Source organism: Corythoichthys intestinalis, chromosome 9 (genome assembly GCF_030265065.1).
Source record: "Corythoichthys intestinalis isolate RoL2023-P3 chromosome 9, ASM3026506v1, whole genome shotgun sequence".
Classification (NCBI taxonomy): domain Eukaryota; kingdom Metazoa; phylum Chordata; class Actinopteri; order Syngnathiformes; family Syngnathidae; genus Corythoichthys; species Corythoichthys intestinalis.
The window spans coordinates 38,448,270-38,468,020 of NC_080403.1; the positions used below are offsets into that span (position 1 = coordinate 38,448,270).

General features: G+C 38.1%; 1 long non-coding RNA gene across 1 annotated transcript; it reads left to right on the forward strand.

Annotated features, from left to right (window-relative positions):
* The first annotated feature begins 13,458 nt into the window (after positions 1 to 13,458).
* On the forward strand, positions 13,459 to 15,748 carry LOC130922145 (uncharacterized). The gene is made up of 4 exons (XR_009064462.1): positions 13,459 to 13,534; positions 14,741 to 14,802; positions 14,877 to 14,928; positions 15,253 to 15,748. It is a non-coding gene; the product is annotated as an uncharacterized LOC130922145 (long non-coding RNA).
* Positions 15,749 to 19,751: the final 4,003 nt, after the last annotated feature.

The following is a 19,751-nucleotide window of genomic DNA, read 5'->3' on the forward strand; positions in this document are numbered from 1 at the left end:
ATCTGTCCTAGTGTAGCTGTAGCCTAAGAACGCTGCCACAAGCCACATATCTCTGTGGTAACTTTATCAAATTTATTCCACTACAAAGATGCCTAGCTGCAGTCCTACAGAATATAAGTATGTGCACTTGTAACCGCTTTTACATGGAGCCGCGCAACGTGATCCGTCCCCCACGTCCAGGTCAGGACTCACATCCGTGCCGCACGACGCATCCAGCACAGCAGGCGAGTCCGCTGACCACTAAGCAAAAAGCTCGGACTTGCAGCTTTAGCTGCCAGTGCACCCTCTTGAAGGTAGTGGGAGGTCAAGCCATGGACCAGCTGGAGGACCTTGGAGCGGAGAGTAGAAGGTATCAGCAGCTGGAGGTGGACAGTTCCACCTGCCAGCGCCTGCCACTTCCGGTACAGCAGCCCATTGCGATCCTCAAAATTTCCCCACTGGGAATAGTAGCCTTTCACCTCAGGACCCCGTAGGGACACCTCTGCCCACTCTGGTCGCTGTCCCTTGTTCAGCCATTCTCTCACCAGTCTCATCCGCTTCCTGCAGCTATCTCAGTTGCAGTGTGGGAAAGTCCGGCAACGGGTTCTTGTTGCAGTTAGCCTGGGCCGCCACAACTGTTGGCGGATAATGGCCTTGCTCCTCCTACCGCTCACAGGGACAAATGCACGGAACCACACGACGTGATCCGTCCCCTGCGTCCAGGTCAGGACTCGCACCCGTGCAGCTCCATGCAGACCGGTTACATTGGTGGCGTCACCTGGATCTGCAGTGAGGGTTTTGGGGGGTTAGTGTAACGGGTGCTCGTGTGTCCATTGTGAGCAGTGCATAGAAACCTCCCTCCCAATGCCTTCATGAGGCAGCTAAAGCTTCTAGCCCGGGCTTTTGGCTTAGTGGTCAGTGCCAGAAGGGCAGGTGGCTCGATGGCTGGCGACCCTACAGGGTTACGACTACGCATCGACCAAGGCAACAGCATGGCAATGCTGACACTCTTTCTCGCCGACCCTGTATGGCCATGGAGTGTCATCACTGTAAGCGGCAGGAAGAGCAAGGCTATGAGCTGGCAACAGTTGCGGCGGCCCAGGCTGACTCCAACCATAACCCGTTGCCTACTGCTCTCCGCTCCATGGTCCTCCAGCTGGTCCATGGCTTAGCCTCCTGATGCTCTTAAGAGAGTGCGCTGGAAGCTAAATCTGCTAGCCCGAGCTCTTGGCATACTGGTCAGCGCGCTCGTCTGTAGTGCTGGACACGTTGTGCAGCGCAGGTGCGAGTCCTGACCCGGACTAGGGGGACGGATAGCGTCGCACGGCGCGGCTCCATGCAAAACAGGTTACATTGCAAGCGGAAAAGAAAGGAAATTATGTAACCTTTGAGACGATATCTCAAGAGGGCATGATCAATTTACTTACCAATTAAAAGACTATTCTCGTCTCATGTGAATACATAGGAGGAAGTGAGCATAAAAAAATAACTATTTCTTCTCAGAAAATAATTGTATTTTCAAAAAAAAAAAAAAAAAAAATGGCTTCACTATTTCTGTACCGGGATACACACTATTTTAACCTGAGTTAACCAGTAGCATATTATCAACAATCAGAGCAAAACTGCTATCCATTGACGGTACTGAGCAATCCAATTGTGCAAAGCTTTTTTGTATATTGAATATTAATAATCGGTCTTAATTGCCCCAAAATTTGGACCAACTACGAAAAGGCAAGGTTCACCCTTCAGGGTATCATGATTTTTTTTTTCTTGTTGTTTCATTTTTTTTTTGCTAATCTTTTTTCATTGCGTACACAATGTAGAACACAGAACAAGTTTCTCCAGCCATCCTGTGACTGCCCCACATTTTAAAGCGCCTTATTTTCGCCACTGATTATTTTCAGCTCCTTCATCCACAGCTGATTCTGTGCATGTCTGCTATTTCAAACAATCTTGCAAACCTCAGAAAAATACAGAGTATCACAAAAGTGAGTACACCCCTCGCATTTCAGCAGATATTTAAGTAGATCTTTTCACGGGACAACACTGACAAAATGACACTTTGACACAATGAAAAGTAATCTGTGTGCAGCTTATATAATAGTTACTTTATTTTCCCCTCAAAATAACTCAAAATATTGCCATTAATATCTAAACCCCATCGTGTCAAAGTGTCATTTTTCTCAGTGTTTTCCCATGAAAAGATATACTTAAATATCTGCAGAAATGCGAGGGGTGTACCGTAATTTCCCGAATATAACGCGCACTTTTTTCCTCCAAAATCAACTTGTAAAATCATGGTGCACATTATAAACAGGTACATGGATGGTGACAGAAATATATATATATATATTAGAGCTGACACAAATACTCGAGCAACTCGAGTAACTCGAGTTTAAAAACTGATCCGAGTAATTTTATTCACCTCGAGTAATCGTTTATTTTGACAGCTCTAAGCATCACGTTTTGCTCGGACTACTTTAAATGCGGGACAACACGCTGATGTCACGTGCGTAGAGGAAGATGCAAAAAATAAATAAATAAAAAACTTACATCAGCCGACAGCTGCAACAAACAACGCCGACGTTGCTAAATACTAGCCCGCATGATGCTAGTTGATAGGTAGGTAGCGTCTGGTGAGTCTCATAGAGATCACATGTATGTTGAACTAGATGAGAAGTAACAGACTCGGCCGCGTCTGGGCAGCGTTAGTAAACAGGCGCCATCTTAAAGCAGTAGAGCGCTAAGCGCTAATAAAGAGCGCTAAGCGCTAATACATAAGATTAACGTTTAGCTCACGTAACGTTAGCCCTGCGGAGGGCTGGGTTTCCATTAATTATGACCACTGTCGATGCGTGGCTAACGTGTCTTACATACAGACTTTAACATAACATAGCATTGTGGAGTGATGAGAGTGTAAAATAAAAACTCAATAATGCTCACTATCAATTTTAGCTCAGTAGTCATTGCTGGATAAAACACCAAGTAGCACTGGTCCCTAATGTGCTCCAATATAGCCTGTATCATACATTTATTTTGAACACTGCAAAAACTCAAAATCATATCAGGACTTACAGTTTAGACTAACTTAAAACTTAACTAGAACTTACAAATGGCTTTACACAAATAGAAATTCAATTGAAACACGTGGTAAAAAAATCCTAACTTTTAAGTGATGTGTGTTATCAAGCGTAACGGCATTTTTAGGTATATATGTATATATATATATATATATATGTATATATATATATATCCTATTTACATGACAGGGATTTCTTTGTGTCAATCAGAAACTATTAGTCAGAACGAACCAAATTCACGTGTGGAGTCCCTCAAGGGTCAATTCTTGGACCACTCTTATTTAACATCTATATGCTTCCCTTAGCTCAGATAATGGAACAGAATGACCTCTCCTATCACGCCTATGCAGATGACACACAACTGTACATTTCTGTGTCCCCACATGATTATAGTCCCTTAGTCTCCCTGAATAAATGCATTCATCAAATCAATGAATGGATGTGCCAGAATTTTCTCCAGTTAAATGTGAAGAAGACAGAGGTGATCATCTTTGGGCCAAAAAAGGAAAGGTCAAAGATAAGCAGGCAATTTAGCACTTTGTCACTTACAGCTACAAATCAAGTCAGAAACCTTGCGTAATTATTGACTCAGACCTAAAATTTGATAGCCATCTAAAGTCCGTCACTAAATCCGCTTATTACCACCTAAAAAATATAACCAGAATTAAGGGGCTTCTGACTCAACAAGACATGGAAAAATTTATGCATGCATTCATTTTCAGCAGATTGGACTATTGCAACGGTATATTTACAGGTCTTGATAAAAAAATCAGTCAGGAAGCTGCAGCTAATACAGAATGATGCAGCCAGAGTCCTCACAAATACAAGGAAGCTGGACCACATTACACCGGTTTTGAAATCGCTACACTGGCTTCCAGTGAGTCAAAGGATAGACTATAAAATACTACTGCTCGTCTACAAAACATTTAATGGCCTTGGACCAAAATACATGCTTGACTTGTTAGATTCCTATGAGGTCATCTAGACCCCTAAGGTCGTCTGGAACCGGTCTTCTATACGTTCCAAGAACAAGAACTGAGCAGGGTGAGGCAGCATTTAGTTATTATGCTCCTCACCTCTGGAACAAGTTACCTGCACGTCTGAAGTATGCTCAAACTGTTAGCTCTTTTAAATCAGGGCTAAAAACGCTTTTGTTTAGCACTGCATATCCATAATTGTCTATATATTTCAATCTACTTGCTTTCTATTCCTCTTGTGCTTTTACCCATTGCTGATTTCAATTGTTATTAGTAGTAGTAGTAGTTTTTGTTTTATGTTTATGTTTATTTTTGTTTTATTTTTATTTTTGTTTTATTTCTATTTATTTATTTTTATTCTATTTGTGATTAAATGCGATCTTTTGTCTTGGTTTTTACGTTGTATTAATTTAAATGTGATTTTTATGATCTTCATGTGATGTAAAGCACTTTGAATTTATAATATATATTTAATTTATATATACTTTAATTATATATATATATATATATATATATATATATATATATATATATATATATATATATATATATATATATAAAATAAGATCTAATGGTTTTTTGAGTGAAAGCAGTGAATTAGTCTTTTTTTTTTTATTCTACTTACATCTGAGAGCAATTGTTGGCTGTTTTCAACAATATACATCGAAAATAAAGACATTGATTGACTGAAAATGGTTCATGATTAGATTAAATGTCTTGTTTTCTCATGTATATTTATAATTGCTCTTCACCTAAAAATATATTTGTTTTATTCGATTACTCGATTACTACAATATTCGATAGCTGCAGCCCTAATATATATATAATGTATATAAACCAATTTTTTAATTGACACGGCCACGTTGTGATGAATAAACGTATGCGGCGACCCGTTGCCGACCATTACGGTACGTGACGTCACCATTTTGTTTCGGTAATACTTCACTCTAATCGGCCGAATGATTTCGTCTGTGTTAAATTCTGCTTTTTTCACTCTTCATAAAGCACAGAATTTAGTTTCTTGAACTCATTTGAATCGACGTTTATTGCAGCTCCACAACTCGGACCGTAACAAACGTAAGCACACACACTTCCTGTGTCCGTCAACTATATTGGTCCCTTGGGAAACTCAAACCCAAATAACAATAGTTCCTATTGTTACTGTCGTGTTGAAAGCGATGAGCTCTCACGGATTTCCGACTTACTTACGTTCTCACTTTCATTTTACCGTATCAATCCATGGAAGAAACATTTATTCATCATGATGAAACAAGCAAGTTATAAAGCAGCCTTTAAAAGAAAAGTCACATCTGTTTTGTTTTCTCCTAGATTCTGGTAAGTTGGAGAAGTTGTCAAATCATATTATTACCGTAAATATTGTCAGTTTATGGTAATGTTTTGAACTACCAATGTGCTATGCTTGTGCCGGGATGCCGATCGATCGTGTCCGATCACGTAATTTTCAAAGTATCAGAATCGGCAAAAAAATATCGGCCATGCCTTTTTTTAATATATATATATATATATTTTTTAATTAAATCGTTTTCTAATTGTATTTAACGCTACAGACATAATATGTTACACTTATCCAGAGTCTTTAGTTTAGGCTTAAGGTAGGGTTATCAAATTTATCCCAATAACAGCGGTAATTAATTTTTTAAAAAATGTATCACGTTAAAATATTTAACGCAATTAATGCATGCGCTGCATGACCCACTCACGCAATATTGCGCTCAATCTGAAATGGCGCCGTTTTACCTATATAGAGATAAAAGGCAGCGTAAAATAAGTAGAGTGAATTTTGGCAGCCTTTGGAGCCTTTTTTTAATTGGCTAAAGCCTTACAATCCCTCTCCCTTTGATTAGAAATATCATGGGAAGCAATGTCGGGAAGCAAGGTAGCAATTGATCTTTTTCTTAACACCTTATGTTATTTCCCAATGCAGAGAAGATATATCAATTGCTAGCACTACGCACAGTCATGGTTCCACTTCCCATCATGCATTTGGGCATGGCCTTCAGTATCATTTACTGAAAGTTCAACAAATACACTAGATGGTAATATTTAGTCACAATATACAAAGTCACAAGTCTTTCTATCTGTGGATCCCTCACAGAAAGAATGTTAATAATGTAAATGCCATCTTGAGGATTTATTGTCATAATAAACAAATAAAGTACTTATGTATGTTGAATGTATATATCCGTCCGAGTTTTATTATTTTTTTTCTTAATGCATTTCCAAAATGTATATGATCGGAAAAAATTATCGGGAATTATTGGAATTGAATCGGGAGCAAAAAAAAAAGCAATTGGATCAGGAAATATCGGGATCGGCAGATACTCAAACTAAAATGATCGGGATCAGATTGGGAGCAAAAAAACATGATCGGAACAACGCTACTGTACATAATTGATTATTAAGAAAAAACAAAGAATTAGGTGTAGCAGTATTCCATCAAGAAATCCACCAAATAAAGGACTTCCTGCTCTCCCAAACTTATGAGGACATTTCATCAATGCTCACCCACCAGTATACAAATCCCCACAATACCACACTGCCAGAGGGCGGCTGTTTGAACCGGTGACCTTTTGAGTCTTATTACATGCTCACAACACAGCACAACAAACAAGAAGACTCACCCACTTCTGCCTCTTCACTGTCTTCCACCCCCTCCCCTTCATTGTGTTTAAAATTTGAAAATGAAGGTTGGGAAGGCTGCTGTATACAAGGAGATTAGCGCCGTATAATAATCTCCTTTTTCAACAGGGCCAGTTTCATATTTCCAAATTAAAGTGGAATGCACAAAAAGGGGTTTATAAAACATTAAACAACCTCTGGCTCCATCATGGTGTGCACATCCTACTCCTTAGCCCTGCTCCCGGGGGCCTGCAGAGTACTGTGGGATTTGCAGTGCTGGAGTAAACTAAAGCAATACATCACCCAGCGGATCACGCCCAGGGAGAGGGGCCTGGGCCAATCATTTTGAGGTTAAACAATGTAATTTGGATCTTGTAAGGGCAATTTATTTTGCCTGTCAGACAGAGGCAATGAAACATTTTCGTTTTTTCCTCTTTCTCAGTTAGATAAAAAGTGGATGCTATTTAGAATTGAGATAGCAGGTGTGAAATGTCTGCGGCTATCTTCTTGTTTGTGACAAAATTGGGAGCGCTTAGAATGATACTTAGTTTGCGTGCAGTGATTAGATAAGATGGGTGTTAAAAATGTTTTGACGACACATTAAAATAATTTTAATACATAATTTACTTCATAGAGTTAGCGGTCAAGAAAGGGAACCTTTCTCTCTTTAATTTAGTCACATAAGCATGCAGTATTTGATCACTGCTGTTGGTCGGATAAAGACATGGGACACATCGCCTGAGGAACAAGTCATTATTTTGTGAGCAATTCAACTTATAATAATAAAGCATTGAAATATTCAGATTCATACTGTATGGTAAAGCCCAGCAAATGGTATATCCATTTATATTTTCGTCTTCTTCTTTTGCTTTCGGCTTTTCCCTTCAGGGGTCGCTACGGCGAATCAGTTGTCTCCATCTAATCCTGTCCTCTGCATCTTCTGCTCTCACACCAACTACCGTCATGTCCTCATTAACTACAGCAAAGTCAAAATCTGATCCTATTAGACGTCGTTTCCAATGTTAAGGTAACATGTTGATGGTGAAAACTGCCCAAAAGCAAACATCAGCTGGTGTACAAACATACTGCCTTAAAGGGAACCTCTGAGTTAAAGACTTATAGGCTCTAATGAGCAGTTTTGGGAAAAACGCTGTTATAAAAAACGCTGTTACATAACAGCGTAATTTTTTTCAGTAACGGGGTAATCTAACTAATTATTTTTTCCGTCGTTACAACGCCGTTACCGTTACTGACGGTCAAAAGCGGTGCATTAATCTCACGTGATCCCCCATTCTATGACGTAAACGCTCGAGCCTAATAGCGCACGTACTTCAGAGCCGGTGTTTTCACACACAAACCGGAACAGCGCGTGCGGCAAACACGCAGAGGGATATGACGGCAGAGCATTCAGAGGAAAATTTGTCCTTTACGAGGTGGAGATATAAACACTATTTCATGTTGGTCGAAATTAAAGGAAAGAACGTGCATGTAAAGTGTAATTTATGTCCCGGAGTAAAGCTTTTGCCAACATGTGTGGTAAGCAATTCAAATCTGTTTATTTTTGTTGCACTTCAAGTGTAGGATAAATCTGTTGCTAGTGAGATGCAATGAATATTACAAGGTTCTATAACACAACTACCTGTCTGTTCTTCTCTATTCAACTGACTCGAATACTGCTCAGAAAATTTAGAATTCTTTGACACACAACAACTTCTTTTTAAAGTAACGGAAATAGTTACTTTCCCTGGTAACTAATTACTTTTACTATAGAGTAATTTAGTTACTAACTCAGTTACTTTTTGGTAGTAGTGAGTAACTATAACTAAATACTTTTTTACGTAACGTGCCCAACACTGCTAAGAAGCCACAATTTTTCTCTTTTACTACAATATGTTATTAGAAACACATAAAATATTGCCACTGATTTAAAAATCTAAAATATTTAGTACATATTTTGACCTACTGAGGGCGCCTTGTTTTATTCGCGCAATGGACGCTCGGGGTGATGGAGTTTTTCACTGTCACTAGACGAACACTACTTGTATTCTGCAATTCCTTCTACGCAGCGAGACGTCCAACAAATGCACCCATCGGTTAAAAGCGGCGAGTACTTACTATTTGTGTTTTTATTGAGACTTTAATTACCTTTTCATTGCCTCAAAATACTTTTTGCATGTGTTTCCCCTCTCATACTTTTAAGCCTTGTGATAGTTGATCTTTTGATCACATTAGTCATGTGACATATTTAAACCCCCATTATTTGATATTTCTGTTTAAGTACTTTCTTAAGGCATTTTTATGATGTTCTGCCTGTAAGCATCTAAACAAAACAAGCTAAATGCACATGTAACGGGTACACAGAACGTGTATCCGTTGTAGCACGTGGAAACCTCCCCGCCGATTCCTTCATGTAAAGTCGCTAACGGCTGTGCCGTTGGCTCGAGCTTTATTGGCGCAGTGGTTACCGAACTTGCCTGCCGACTAGAATTCGTCGCGGCGCGCGGGTTCGCGTCCCAGCCTAGTCAGAGGTGGGAGCGGAACGCGGGGCGGCACAGATAAGACTCGGGTTACACACGCATTTTGGCGATGTAGCACATTTTGGCAGAGCACTGGTTTTGTCATACTCTTGTCTCGTCTCATCCAGTCTTTCCTGTTGATTTTGCTTTTGCTGCTCGTTTTGTGAAATATCAACAGTACTGTCATACATATTAATGTTCTTCTCAGGTTCAAATTGAAAGGGTTGAACAGATGACATGTTTATGTCGCTAGAGTCATACTCTGGAAGCCGGCAGCGTAACCTATTGACAACACCGCCCTACAATGTCAACAACAATGGCGACCTACTGTCACACATTGCCGTCAGCGGTGTTAATTTATGTTTGTTCCTGTCATCTTTTATTTTGGTGGGTTCCTGGTGCTTTGTGTTCACTTTGTCAAGCTTTGTTTTTCTTTCTCTGATTACCTGATTGCCCTACATACACCTCTTGTTTCTCGTCCTTTGCTAGTGCATTTATTAGAGAGGAGCAGGAAACAACGAGATGACATTCAAGTTAAGTTTGCCATTCGATGTTCTTGTCTTGTGATGTTTTTTTTTTTTTTTTTTTATGTGTGTGAAACTTTTGAAGCCAGTTTCCACATTACTTTCTTGAATAGCGTATTCGTCGGAAAATGCTAATCTCCCGTGTTTTGTGCATTTGAGTCCAGCCAGGTGTGCCCCTATTAACAGTCCCTTAGAACTTCATAGCAAGTACATCCAAAGTGGGTCTGGGGCCTACTGTCAATAAGTGACTAGACTATAGACATTTTTAAAAAATAATAGAAACTACAACTGAGTTAATAAACCCAAAAACAAAAAGTGTCACATATAACCAGATCATACAATTTCCTTACGACAGGGGTCTCCAAACCAAACACGTGCCGCCTATAAGGTGAGGTAGGCAAATGCTTAAGGGCGCAGCAGCGTCCACAAGGGCGTCAAGAAAATATTCAAATAATATTTGATGATAGCAGTATTAAAAAAATTATACAAAACAAAAGAACAACAAAACCGTTCGTAATAAGTCTTTAAATAACAATGATTTTTTTTTTTCTAGTGTGCCTTCTTCCCGTTTCACTTTTTCCTGTAATGCGATAATTTCACCACAGACCCGAGTCTCACAACCCAGCAAACCAGCGAGCTACCTGAAGGGGCTATTTTAGCCTCTGCAATTGAGCGACGTTACGGTGACAAGTCAACTTCATGAAAAGACAAAAGCCCTTTGGGTCAGAAGAAAAAGAAGAGAGCATAAACGTGAAGTAAAACAGAGGTTTGTTGTGATGATTTTTTTAACAGCATAAGCACGTATACTTAGCGCAACTGCAAGCTAGCGGTTATTTACATAGAGTTTATATGACTTACTGCTAAAGCAAAATTATATTGTATCATTAGCCAGGCTGTTGTTTTAGAAATATTTTCAATATTCAGCCAGCTGTGGATAAGTTTCAGTTAAATTTACCCCCCATTTTATAAAAATTTGGACAAAGTGTATAGGGGACTAAAATTGTCAAATTGTGTTTTTCAACTAAATTTGCCTTGCCTAAAAGTGCCAAGGTTAATTAAATAAATACACCGTTAAATAGGCAATTAATAAGTTCTGTGGTATGGGGGACTAAAAGTGCCACGGTTTTAAATGCAAACATTTGTTTTTAAATGTGTCATTAATTCATTAAAATGGCGATCATGTTCATGTAAAAAAATATTCAATTTATTTATTTGGTATAATATATTATTTAATTCATTATTATTGGATAGTCCTGTGTAGTTGCAGTGTTTCAAGATTTTTTTTATTTTTTTTTTTAACTACACCCATCAAAGATAGTGGCCGGATACAATAGACAGGTACAGTAGGCTGCAAGAATTTAGGCGCTATTATGGTTATGTCATGCTGGTTTCACAATCAACAGCTATTTGACTAATATAATGTAAAATTCCACTTTCTTCTCTTTGTAGATGCTCTTCTGAAATATGTTCCTTCTACCTCTGTACCATCTTTTACAGCAAACCTATCCACATCAGCACCAAGTCCAAGCTCACCAAGTCCAGCAAAGAAGTGCACCTTCCAAAACAACTGTCATGGAAGTGCAATAGATGCTTTTGCATCAGTGAAGACAAGGTGAGTAAGGTTATATGTCAAAGTTGCAAAGTTGTTTTTATTGGTGCTTTTGAATAGTTATTAGAGCAGTTTTATTTTAATTGCTGCACTTGTTTGTTGTTGTCTTTTCTTATATAATAAATTACAAAGAGATAATATGCTTTTTCAATGTGAGTGTTTAAATATATGTGGTGAAAATATGTGTGTGTGTGGGGGGGGGGGGTTTGGGGGTCAAAAATATGTTGCCTAGGGTACCAAATTGGTCAGGAATGGCCCTGCTCCAAATATATTCCATATAGGGCTTCAATGGGTGCTGGATTTAATTCCAACGAAACAAGACCACACCTTTTCACCAATCTCGTGTCTTACAAGTGTAATCAATTGATAGCACTCAGGTGCAAACTGTCAAACTATCTGTGCTCGATCAGTAGGAACAAAAAAACAGTACCCTCAGCGGCCCTGGAGGACCCGTTTGGAGACCCCTGCCTAATGACACAACGCTCGGACGAGTTGGTTAAGATGATTTTAGACTTCATTTCTTAAGTAAGAAAAAATGCTATTCACTTGTTTCTTAGTCAACCAATTGAATCGGTTCTAACACTTGATTTCCACTAAAATGAATTTTTCTTACGGACCAGACCTAGCTAAGGGAGAAATATCCCCCATTATCTCTACAGAGACATTACGGTAGTCGCAAAAAGAATGAGATTAAATAACCTCTGAATCACTGTTGGAGATATGCTGACTGCAGGAAACAAAGCCATTTTAATGTCCCTTCCAATAAGAGCTGATCCTCTTGAACATATATTTTGGTTATGTCTCTTAATGTTCTGCTGGGGTTGCTACCGGTCAGGAAATCTCCTGCAGTTTAGAGGATTAGAAGATACAAAGTGCTGGTGGTGGAAAGAAAGAGCCAGTCATTTGAGCGATACAAGTGAATTAAGAGATTAAAACGGTTTAGAAAGACTGATTATAATACCAGAGGGGGTTGAAAATGGAAAGACAAACCTTGAGATTGTATAAATCCCTTGTACTTTTATCTTGTGTGACGTTTACTACGCAAAAGAAACACTTATTCCGCCAACACACATTGAAGATTGTGCTCACTTTACATTTTGGCATTTAACTAAGTGTCGTCAGAGCAACACTAGGTAACTTTTCAACCTTTATAAAACATTTTCATAACATTTGTGGTAATATGTCGACTAATAACTAGTTGAATAACATCTCTTTATATCTTGGGGGGCCAGGTTGGGTCTGTATCGTTTTCATCAGCACTAATTGACTTTGATGAGGGTGGCAGGAACCCTGCCACACAAAAAAAAATGTACTGACTGCTTTATGGCATACGTCACTTCCCCTTTTCATTATAAAGACGAAAGTCGATGCGATCGCTTTAGTGCGAATTGTGCAAAGATGGCAGAGCAACAAAAGAAACAAAAAGTTTTGTCTGAGGAGGGGAAAAAGGGAGGCTACCAGGATATACAGAATAAACTTTGGCCCGGCTTTCACTCGCTGGCGTTACACCCCACCCCCTCAACCGAACTCGTCAGCGCTAACGAGTTTGGGTGGGGTGGTTAGCCACATTAAGCCATACGGTTGCTAACCATCACATGCTATTGTTTAGCCACAACTGGATTCATTACCTTATTACTATTCATCCTTCACACAGCTGCTGGAAAGAGAAATGTCAATCAATCCATCTACAGGCGACCGGGTAATCATGATTTTACGACACTGTGCGGGTGTGCGCTGGTCCTTATGGGAAATGCAGTCTTCCTTAAGGCAAAACACTACCGCTTTTGTCCACCGACGTTGCTAAAATCGACCAAAACTGAAAAGTTACCTAGTGTTGGTGTAAATATGCGAGCCTATTATTAAATAGATAAATTAAATAAATAAAAATATGAATGAAATTGAAATGTACACTGTAAATGCTAACATTCAAATTAATTAAATGTGATAAGTGAACTAAACTCAATTTTCATCAACCTGTTGTGAACACTACTTTTAAATAAGTAAGTAGTAATTTGAGGTTGGAGAACTTGCTTAACTTGATATATCCCAGTTAAGTCAAATTAGAAAAAATAATTTCTTGTACCCAGTGTCCTTTGGGCGTTCTATAAGACATGCGCAGATCTGCCCAGCCAACTTTCGCGCTCTTTCCAACACCTTTCTCAGTTATTTTCGCCATTGTGGGTTTACTTGTCCTCAGCACACTGATTTGGTAAGTAAATATTTTACTCTTTTGTAAACCGTCGATTTGTCTTGTTGTAGTGTAGTAGCCTGTGTGCTGCCAGGGAGGAGAAGTGTCAATTACATCAAATATCACCGCTAGCAAGCATGCTATATGACCGTGACAGTAACCTCATCATTTTCAGAAACAAATGTAGACTACAGTTTATGGTAGACTCCCATTTTATGCCGCCGTTTTAAATTCTTGACAGACGGGGCTCGTAACGTTTTTAGGCGATGGGAGAGGTTTTTAAAACCGATGTAAAACAGTTACCCAGCGGTTTTAAGTTAGCTAGACCGAGGGGAGGTTCGCTTCCTGTTTTAAAAATAAAAACACTAATTCTATCGTTAGCGGGTGTTTTATTTTGTGAAACTAACAGGAAGTGGCTTAATCACTACGGCTAGCTTGAGTAGCGCCGAATTGGCACGTTGTAGATCTAAACGGCTACTTTCTCACGTAAAAATGTTAGAAATGTCGATAAAGTGATTTATTTACAGAGTTAGTGCTAGAATTAAGTCAGCTTCAGCCTGTCTATTTCGGCTCAGGTAAGAGCTAAATGCACAGTCAGACTTTATGTGCGCCAACGTAATCGGTTCTTGCGCTGGAGCAGGGGTCCCCAAACTACGGCCCGCGGGCCGGCCGGATACGGCCCGCCTCCACAATTGGTCCGGCCCCCTGAACCCCCCCCCCCCAATAGTGTTATTATTTCCTGGCTTTTTTCTGTGAAGAACCTAGACAGGGTTATTTGGTTATTATCTATTTAATTAATTGTGTTATTATTATTCATTATTATATGATATTATATTATGTTATAATTATTTTTATTTTACTTTGTTCCAAGAAGAATTCAGAAAGGGTTATTTAAATATGGCTTTCTGAAAAACAATAATTTTTTACATTTAGGCACTGCTGCAATCGTCACACTTTATCAGTTACAAACTGACCCGGCCCCTCATCAGAGAAGGGAAAAGTCATGTGGCCTTCACAGGAAAAGGTTTGGGGACCCCTGCTTTAGAGTGTTTGTCATCTGCCCTTCCATTTGCTTTTCTTCATGTGCAGTGCTCCCCCTCCATGTTTGATAAAACTGCACTGATAATTTGAAATTGTTTTAAAATGCATTAATCGCAAAAATCAGAGGACTAGATCACATTTCCCCCTGTTATTTCACCACTTTAACTTTGGTCTAACCTAATATAGGAATACAGATAGAAAGAGTGCAGAGATCACACTCGACGCTATAACAACCTGGTGTGTTTAAGGTTGGTCATTTATGTGCCTATATTTTGAAATTGTTGCCTTAATTTTGTGTTCTTTTTCACCATCCCCCAATCAGGCTGAAGCAAATGGTCAAAAGTCCACACATACCTCAGTCTCAGCAATTACAGGTATCTTTCATACACTGATCAATGAATCATTTAATATTTGTATTTGTTTCATGGGTTGGGATAACAAACATGCATTAATGTTTTTACAGATGGATTAAGAAATTAATTGTACATCTCAATTTGAATGTTCAAAAATAATCATTTACGTTAATTTAAAAATAACTTATTATTAAACATTTTAGTTTGTGAATATTAAAATAATTTATTGCAGATTTTAATTTGTGATTAAAAATAATTGGACATTTTAATTTGTGACTGTTAAGAAAAAATGTAACTTTTTTTTTCTAACAAGTTCTCAATGCTGAAATTATCGTGTCTTTTCAGGTCAACCAAAGCAGTATTCTCTAATGCAGTGGACTTGCAAGTACTGCACATTTTCTGCTGAAAAGAGCCTACTTGCTTAAGCATTACCGCTTAAAACATGGATACCACACTCGGACATCCCTACTCCCATGTCTTCATAAGGACTGCCTCTGCACATTTAAATCTTTTAATGCACTCAAAGTACACCTATCGACATGGCACTCTCAAAAAGATGCAGGCAAAAGTGGAGAAACTGCATTCGACCGTCAGTTGTGCAACTTTGTGGAGCCCTGCTCAGAAGCAGCCTTCTTTACCCATTTGCGAGGACATCTTAAGCTGAGGCAAATGGTTACTTGCCCATATCAAGACTAACTTTCAGAGCAGTATTTATTCGGCCTTCACTGCACACAAAAGCAAAGAAATGTGAAATGTGTTTGAGCCATAGTGTGGGTAGGACATTTGTGTCTAAATCATTCAATCCCAATAAAAGTTGCTTTAATCAAAAAAAAAACTTATTTTTAATCAAAGAAAAAGAACCTTTTGCAAAAATATATCTTTTTGAAAATATATATATTTTTAAATATACATATATTTTTTTATTGACGTGTCACTTTTTTTTAAAGGAAAAAGTTTAAAACTTTTGTTTTTAAAGTGGAAAAAGTTTTGAACGCATTTCTTTTTTTCTTTTTGAAGTGGAAAAAGTTTTGAAGGCACTTTTTTTCGATTGAATCATTTTGACACAAAGATACGACTTCAACGCTACATGTTTGAGTGGCAGGTGACTACACCAATGGCATAAAAGAATGACTAATGGCCACCAGGGCTCCATCGAGCCATCGGACTCTGCTCGAGTCCAAGCCAAAAATAGGGCACCGGTACGGGGGGGTGACATCGGCATCTCACCGGAGTGCCCGCGATGGTATGGTGCGCTGCTGCTTAATGTGATTCAAGAGGGGAACTTCACCCACTGCCCTGACGTGACGGTTGGCAATCGGGGTCCAACCGCAGTGTCGCGACGCGCCGGTATGGGAGTGGCCGACGAGTGGCCCGACACTAGCCTGCCCAGTAGCCCGCGCCGGGAGCCCCGTCGGGAGCCCCGCGGCTTCAGCTTTGAATGAGTGTCGTGTCAGTCGCGGGCCGTCTACTCAACAGCCGGCCTCCGCGCTGGGGTGGTGATATCGGGGTCTGCCAGTGTGCCGCAACAGGGCACCGTACCATCGCCGGCACACCGGTGAGATGCCGATGTCACACCCCCGTACCGGTGCCCTATTTTCAGCTTGGACTCGAGCAGAGTCCGATGGCTGGATGGTGCCCTGGTGGCCATTATTTTTGCTTCCTGCTTTTATGCCATTGGCGTAATCACCTGCCACTCAAACATGTCAGAAGTAGCGTTGAAGTTGGATCTCGTGTCTAAATGATTCAACCGAAAAAAAAGTGCCTTCAAAACTTTTTCCACCTTAAAAAAAAAAAAAAAAAGTTTAAAACTTTTTGCTTTTCAAAAAAAAAGTGACACGTCAATTAAAAAATAAAAATTAAAAAATATATATATATTTTCAAAAAAATATTTTTGCAAAAGTTTTTTTTTTCTTTGATTAAAAATAGTTTTTTGATTGAAGCAACTTTTATTGGGATTGAATGATTTGGACACAAATGTCCTACCCATAATATGGCTCAAAAACAAAAAGGATTGCTTCAATCAAAGAAAACAGTTTCAATGAAAAATAAAGTGTAAATTTCTGAGTCTCAAATATTTTCTCACATTCAAACCTTTTTTTCTACAATTGTTTTTTTTTTTTTTTTTTTTTTATTGAAGTGATTTTCTTTTGAAAATATACATTTTTTGTTTGAAGCAACTTATTTTTTGATTGAATAATAAAGACACAAATGTCCTAGCCAAAATGTGGTCCAAACGCAGAATTACATCAATCAAAAAAGTTGTTTCAATTAAAAAAAAATAATAATAATAATTAAATAAAAAAAAAAAATTTTCAATCGAAGAAAAATAGTTTTCAAACATATTTTTTGACTTACAAATTTATTTTTGCATTCAAACAAATTTTTTTGATTGACATGACTTTTTCTTTGATTGAAAAAAAAAATATATATATATATATATATATATACTAATGACATATTTTTGAATAGAAATTACTTTTTTTTTTTTTTTTTTAAGAGGAAAAAGCTTAATATGAAATTAGAATTTGAATAAAAATAAGACACATATTCTTGGTAAGATTTTAGGTTTCTCAGGTGTATAACTCCAGTACACGTTTTGCATTTACTCTTTTAGTGATGTGAAAAAAACAAAGTATCTTGTTTACTGTATCAGGTGTTAAAGTGAAATTTGAATTTGAACTGAGTTGTGTGTTTTAAAAAGAGTTCTGTATTTTTGTTTATTTTATCACTGCTGCGCAGTTTAAACCATGGCACAATGTTGACTGTAGTTCCAGTTTTGATCACTAATATTGTTGGAGAAATCAGAACTGTTAGCTTTACCAGAGCTCAAGCTCATGTTGTAATGGGAAACTAGTTTGACGCCATGTCTTCAATGCTGAGTTAATGTCCTGAAATTATGATAATAGGATCTCGCTTGTTAGTCTTTGGAAATTACAGGATAGGAGTGGACATTGATGCAGTTCAGGTATTATTCAGTAATTTCTGTAGCAAAAGGTTATTTTAGGTACTTATACATTGTATGAGGTGCAAAATGTTTGCAAAAGTGGGTTTATAATTAATCCACTGATTGTTCATTGATACTGAGCATTAACCAAACACCGTTCAGCCTGCCAGGAGCCAGTGTCTCCCATTAAATGCACTTTTGAGCATTTTAAAGTAAATTTTAACTCCATTGAATTAATCCAATGAGTGTTCTCCATTTATTGTGTTTTGGGGGTCATTACTGTTAGATAATGTGTTTTTAATGAAATTAGTATGTGCAGATGTAATTTCTATTGTGGAATTCTTTTAGGTCAAGAAAATTAAGTTGACCTGAATATGATGGGAGTACTTTACACTCAAAATAAACAAGTTACTGTAATCCAGTTATTTAAGTTAGTTTGAGTACTGCCAACTCAAAATAAACAAGTGACTATAATCCAAATTTTTTAAGTTAATTTGAGTACTGCCAACTCACAATAATTAAGTTAATCAAATCTAATTAATCTAAGGCAACATAAATTATTTTTTTAAGGCAGCAAGTTTGCATATATTTTTTTAGTAAAGTCAACTTTTAATATTTTACAGTGTAGAAAGTAAATAGCTGAACAGCCCTTCCAAATAAATGCAATTCTAATATATGTAGGATGACTTGCTTAATGCTTATTATTTGAAGGTAAACTAAAGAGTAAAAATGTATCGGTGATGGGGTGATGGGGGGTATACTTGTTCCTGAGTGTCACTGCTAAAAGTAAACTTTTTATTTACTTTGAGTCCTCTTTATCTCGCTTAGCTGAAGGTCACATTGGAGATTGTTTGGGAAGATTACAGCATACAACCAAGAGATAGGGGTCTTTGATGTATAGCATTATTTCGATATTCAGAAATTTGAAATAAGCAGCCTATTGCCTTTCTGCCTTCTGTATGTGGTCTTTTCTTTCTCGAGCTGAGATTACTTTCCTGGTCATGGCCAGAGGCTCTTTTCTTGCAGTTGAACTTGAATGCTTGAAGTCATTAATTGAACTTCATAAAAGTTCTACTAATTAAAAAAATGTTAAGTGGCACAAGAAGTGTCATTCTTTTTAAGAGGATTACACAAGTAAATTCGATTGATCTGGGGTCTCTTTGTTAGATTATGCATTTGCTATTTAAATAAGATTAACGCATAGTCATTTAAAACAACAAATTACACATAATTTGTCAATTTATTTTTAAGAGATACCACAAATTCATTACAATATAGGAAGAGTAGATAGATTTGTTGAAAATTATATATAAAAAAGCATGTCTTTAAAATTATTGTAAATACGCATTGAAATAGTCTGATTCATATGATCCAGCCCAGAAGATGATAAAACAAATTGATCTGACCTACTGTATCTTAGTGTACAGTGTAATAACTTCACATTTCCATTACTCCTCAAAAGGAGAATAAATTCTAAATACGAAGCTTTTATTTTTAAATTAAAAATGACATGCAAACAGTTACAATAAAGGGAGGAAAATTTAAGTTAACCCTTGCACTTAATGTGCAGTAGTTGTAGTTGCAGATCAGATGTGCGTAACCATCAGGATGAATATTGGACATTCTTAAACCTCTTTCACAAACATATCCCAGTAAATTCCCGTAGAAGGTGACACGGGACTTACTCGCATCTTTGCTTTCACGCATGTAGAGATATCCCGTGAATGACGCGGGTCGTTCATGTTCACAGACTCCCATATTGCCCACTGACGCTGTCTGTGTGGGGAGGGCTGCTGCCGCAATTTTATAACCCGGACATTACATCATTTTTGGTTGGTATCGGCTGTCACAATGTTGGTCAAATCGTGTTTTGTTATAGAGCCATTTGTGGAAGCGTTCT